Here is a 5,868-nt window from a genome sequence, read left to right as displayed (position 1 = left end):
AACCACAGCCGACCTTGCTTCCGACCTACTCCCGACCATGGTTGTGGGAAGTTCGGGAGTGTTCGGGAGTCCATATTCCGCTATGTGTGACAGGACCTTGTGAAAGGGTCCGTGTAAGGAGACATACATAGGTGAGACAGAACGTGCATTAAAAACGAGATTCCTGGAACATCAACATCCTAGTTCTGTAAACTCAGAAGTCTCACAATATATTCACATTGAGTCTCCGGGACATTCAGTATCTCTGGAAGGGGTGAAAATCCTCGATTCTGAATCAGACTTCTTTGCAAGAGGTGTAAGGAGGCGGTCTACATAAGAGCTCACAGACGTTCCAAGAGTAGACGGGTCCATTCCGTGAACAAGCTTGATGGAGTCAACCGAAAATTTGGGGTAAGTCCCAATTCTGTAATCTAAGTGTTGGAAGTTAAAGCTTAGTCTTTATTTCATGAGGACCTTGTGGTGTTTAACATTCCGTCCACAGTTTTCCCGTGCCGTACCTAGCAGGACAACCAGACTTCACCACCACGTGTTCCCTCAATTAGAGTCCTCGCCCAGATCTACTTGGCGCTTCTCCAATAGCCTTGGACATAGTAAGGCCATGTTAATTTAATTACATGGATCACATCCACGCGCGCATGAAAAGTCGTCCGTTTAAAAAAAAAGAGTTTAAGCCACACTGTAAATCGTACAAAACAGTTGCAAAATAAGCAAATATAGACCGTAAGTTGCAAAAAAAAAAACAAGATCGGAAAACGATACTTATGTCGTAGAATGCCAAAATCAAACGAAAAATACTAGAAATGTAAACAAATGAATTTGAAGAGTACATTATTCACCGTACCATACCTTCATGACCACGTAGATTTCATAATGAAAGCACCTTTTTTTTAATTTTGGCAAAACTTTTTTTATTCGCACGCTCGCATCAGGTTTGGGGGGGCTCAGAGGATATCATCCATGTAATCAAATCAACATGGCCTAGTGTTTTCGACGACGTTTTAAGAAGGATGGATGGGAAGAAAGCTGCTCTGAAGACCCCCTTTAGAGGCGCCAGCTTCGCAACAAAAATGCCCCACATCTGTCTGGGGCATGTATGTGGCAGATCGGAAAGGTACAATTATACCGCCCAGTCATTTAGAACATATTGTCGGTGCAGGGAGATATAGGACTGGCATTGTTGTTTCTCGCGACGGCCACTTCATCTTCCGTGGACAATTTGTCCCACTTTCAACGTGAACTGGGAACACTGGTAAGGCCACACCAAGTAAATTATATGGATGACATCCAAAAAAAAACAAGGCGGGCCCAAAAAAACAAGATTCCTACATTTTCAAATTTTGACATCATAAACCTTGCAAGAAATGATACCTATATTGTGCTAAGTTTACTGCCAACTATTACAACATCCATTTGTCACTAAAAAAAGTTTTCTATCACTGTACAAATGGTTTTGATTCAGTGGAAACATTATATATAAAAGGAATGCAATACATCAATGCTTCAAAGCAAATACATAATAGTAATTTAGAGTCTTGTCTTGTCTCCTCTCTTCGTATTTATCTGCCATCCACCTTCCGGCATGGCAACAGACACCGTACCTTTGCCCAATTTCGGCATGTTGACCACTGTCAGAAGGCAACAATATTTCTTTCCTTTTTCTCTCCAAAATCAGGCGAAATTAATACGCGCGCTGATGTCATCCATAAAAAGTACTTGCTGTGGCCTAAATAACGTCTGTCTGAAAACGTACGAAGTAGCCAAGAATGCATTGTTTTTCACCGACGATTTATACAAATTATTACTTTGCCTCCTTTCCGCTGTTCTGATTTTACGTGAAAGTCGTCTGTCTTCCACGGACAATTTGTTACGTCTCAGTTTCAAACCGGTAGTTGAAAAATACTTGAGCACTTTTAGAAAACTAAAAAGTCAGACTCAAAACGAGCAAAGTCAAGCATAACATGTTGTAGTTGCCAAACGATTTATCAAACGACTCTACTTCCAGACATTCTAATCGTGGAGACAGAGTCAGCATACGTAAAAAAAACTGCAAGAGACCTCATTTGGAGCCGATAATATTATAATATATAAGAATAAAGGGTTAATGCCCCGCCCTGAGGGGTATATGGTGAGATAATCCCTGGTCAGATGCGATAACCAGCGAATAAACCACCAAGTGAGCGTAGCGAACGAGGTGGTTAATGAAGTGGTTGGTTATTCTGATAACCGACGACTTTTAGGTTACGGCCTGATACCCAATGGGAAATGGAGCCTTCTGATTGGTGGACGCCTTCTGGCTTTATGATAATGTAATAATAATAATAATGGTGGTGAAAAGTGCCCCACAATCGACCAGAAATAGTCAACGGAGTTTATTGAAACTTTAGTACACTTGACTAATTTAAGTTCGAATGTTTGATATCGCATCTCCAAGCACTGCACGAAATTCAACCTTTAAGCACACCTTAAAGTTTGCGTAAAGGTATACGCAAGTGAAGAAAGAGAACATTTACGCATGCTTTAAGTTGTGCATAAAGAATAAATACTCCGGTGCAACGACATTAATGACATTATGCCGTTGGGTCTAACTCAATTTCTTGGTACTATTATACTTTATACCAGCATTCCACTTAGATGACGCTTTCACTGCGACCTGAAATTGGCCAGAGCGCGGAGAGAGCGCCAACGTCGCCATGGGAGCGCGATGAGAGCGCCATGAGAGTAACCTCGGCGACTGTATGGAACCGGTTCATACCATCGCCGTGAAAGCGCCGAGCTGAGGATGGCGATGAAACAATGAGCCCCATGAGAGTGCGGCGAGCGCCGTAAAGCGAGCGCCGTGAGGGCGCACAACGGCCCCAACATTAATTTGGATACAAAACTCGGCGATCACGGCGCTCTCACGTCGCTCTCTCCGCGCTCCAATCAATTTCAGGTCGCAGAGAGAGCGCCATGAGAGCGCCATTAAGTGGAATAAGGGTCTTAGTGGAACGACAACCTTGTCCCGACAGGGTCCTATCAATGACCTCACTTACTGTTCATGACGAGTTGAGTTGAGGGGCTCATTACTTCTCTTTGATCTTCTGAGACAAATAAGAAGACAAGGCTTGAAGAAACGTGTTTCGGATCTTAAGAAGTAACGTTTCGCAGACACAGCGTTTTTTGAAGGTCACGTACGAACACGACACGGTGCCTATTACCGTCGACTGCTGGATGATGTAGTTTTGGGCTGAGAATTTTTACGGTCTGGAACCAGAAAACGACGAGAGCTGACGACCCGTACAGACGTAGCTAGGTCATGCCTCGTCTGTTACAGCACAGAGGCGAGAGACTAGTCATCTGTCTTAATTAGGCCACACCGACTTAATTTTAAGGATGACATCCGCGCAAGCATTAATTTCCGCCTGTTCTCAAAAAAGATCACGTCCTCCGAGGCTCGGGCCTGGCTCTAGGCCTGGGTAGTCAATGGTAGTTATCGACAATACGGAGCCGGTGGTGACTCTGGGGGACGGCACTCAGGCTACCGAAGCTCCACCACTCAAGAACTCAGTACATACGTACAGTGTATTCATAAATTCGTCAAAAAGCCAGCATGTGCCCGCTTGTCGTATAGCGTTACGTCGCAAGTACTGCCGCAAATTCACAATACCAGCTTTGTATTCCTGTGGTTTAGTAGCATTTTTTATTTTTTGTCGGAATTTTTTTTCTTCGCCCGCGCGCACTAGTTTGGGGTCGGGGTCGGGGTCTTCAGATGATGTCATCCATAAAATTAAGTCGGCGTGGCCTTATGTATATTAGCCCCTGTCACACATTCACGAATCTGGACTCCCGAACACTAGCCGAACTGCCCCCAACCATGGTTAGGAGTTGGTCGAGAACTAAAGTAGGCTGGGTCGGCGGGTGTTCGGCGATGTCGGCTACCGTTTGGTTGCGTCAGCCGAATGTCGAGGGTGTTGACGGGAGGTTGGTACATGTATGTAATCAAGAACGAACAACAGGTAGATATCGATTATGCAAATGAAGATTTAATTTGCATAATTAATGAGAAAATGTTCTAATTCCATAGTCGTAACTACCTGGAATTTCATACTTACGGTATTTGAAAGTTAAGTGAAGGTGAACGTCATTAAAACATAACTCATTCAAATAAGGACCTCATTTGCATAATTTATGAGGAAATCATTTGGCGAAGGTATGAGATCGTGGAACTCTAGTTACAGTTCATCCTACGGGCCATAATTAAATTAAAAACATCCTTCGACACATACACACGGCTACACAGATCCTTCAGGTCATGCCTTGTCTGTTCATGCACGGAAACAAGACGAAAGTCATTTGTCTTCATTCAACAACATGGTCCCGGCGGGGTCAGCAGGACAGACACCGGGGCAGCGGACATCGCGAGCGGCTGGGGCGGCGACACACGGCCGGGTCTTATGTCGGCTGGTACGGTCAACCGTAACACGGGGTCTTGTTCCGAGCCGACCCTGTCAGACATTCAGAACCTTCTCCCGACCACCAGCCAGCCAGCCAGCCAGCCAGCCAGCCAGCCAGCCAGCTAACCAACCAACCAACCAACCAACCAACCAACCAACCAACCAACCAACCAACCAACCAACCAGCCAACCAACCAATTAACCAACCAACCAATCAACTAACCAATTAACCAACCAACCAACCAACCAACCAACCAAATAACCAACCAACCAACCAACCAATTAACCAACCAACCAACCAATTAACCAACCAACCAACCAACTAACCAACCAACTAACCAACCAACCAACTAACCAATTAACCAACCAACCAACAAACAAACCAACGAACCAACCAATTAACCAACCAACCAACCAACCAATAAACCAACGAACGAACCAACCAACCAACCAACCGACCAACCATGTCTTCGTCTGGTGCCAATTTCATATCTCAGTTTTGATGGGTTTCATATGCCAGTTCTGATATGAACATATTTGAACGTGCGCCATGTGTTTTTGACAGCGGTCTGTTTTACGTCTTGAGATTAAGTATAATTATGCTAACGTTAGAGAGAGGTATTTTCTATTCTTGGAGTGACTAGTTTATCTAGAGAATGCATACTGTTGGCGAACACCTAAATGGTAAAGCTCCTGTCTTAAGTACCATAGAAAGTTGTTTTTTTTATATTTCTTCGCTCCCAAACTCCTATGATGAACCTAGGCGGACGGATAAAAATTCAAGCTAGCTAGGGCCCGGGCTGACTCGGACTCCCCTTTAAGTCCTGGTCACAACCCGCCGTGTGTGCTTTTGTCCGTACGTTTTTTTGGGAGGCCACGTCTGCTACGTTTTGCTGATAACGTGGGGAAGGAGTGGCGTCGACGCACGTCACTCGCACGGTTGCGCAAGGTGTAAGACTGTGGTCTGCACGCCACGTCTGACCATGAGCGGTTGCGTACATCGTACGTTGCGCAAGTGGTAAGTGAGTTGTACGTGCTTACAACGTACGATCTCTGTGCGATTGCAACTTTACCGTAAGGAGGCCGTACTCACACGTGCTTCTTACCTACGGTACGTACGGGGCACGCGCGTCACTCATACTCGCACGCACGGGTGGTGAATCCGCAGACCACACGCAGAAAAAGTTTTACATGCACTTAATTAAAGTTCTACGGCGTGTCTGCGTGCTCCCAAATCCGTAGGATTCCGTACGGAAGCGGTACTCACCACGCACGGATGCCCTACGTTTGGCAATGTTTTTGCACGTAGACAGCACGCAGAAGCACGTACGGCGGGTTGTGACCAGAGCTTTATTTCTGGACGCACTACTAGTTGGGGACCAGAGGAGGCGGGAAACACAGGAACACTAGTGTAAAGTACCGTTAAAGCGGCATT

The sequence above is a fragment of the Branchiostoma belcheri genome, unplaced genomic scaffold (assembly GCF_001625305.1).
Source record: "Branchiostoma belcheri isolate BF01 breed outbred unplaced genomic scaffold, Haploidv18h27 scaffold244, whole genome shotgun sequence".
Classification (NCBI taxonomy): Eukaryota; Metazoa; Chordata; class Leptocardii; order Amphioxiformes; family Branchiostomatidae; genus Branchiostoma; species Branchiostoma belcheri.
The sequence above is the reverse complement of the archived record's forward strand: the minus strand, read 5'-3'. Positions refer to the sequence as shown.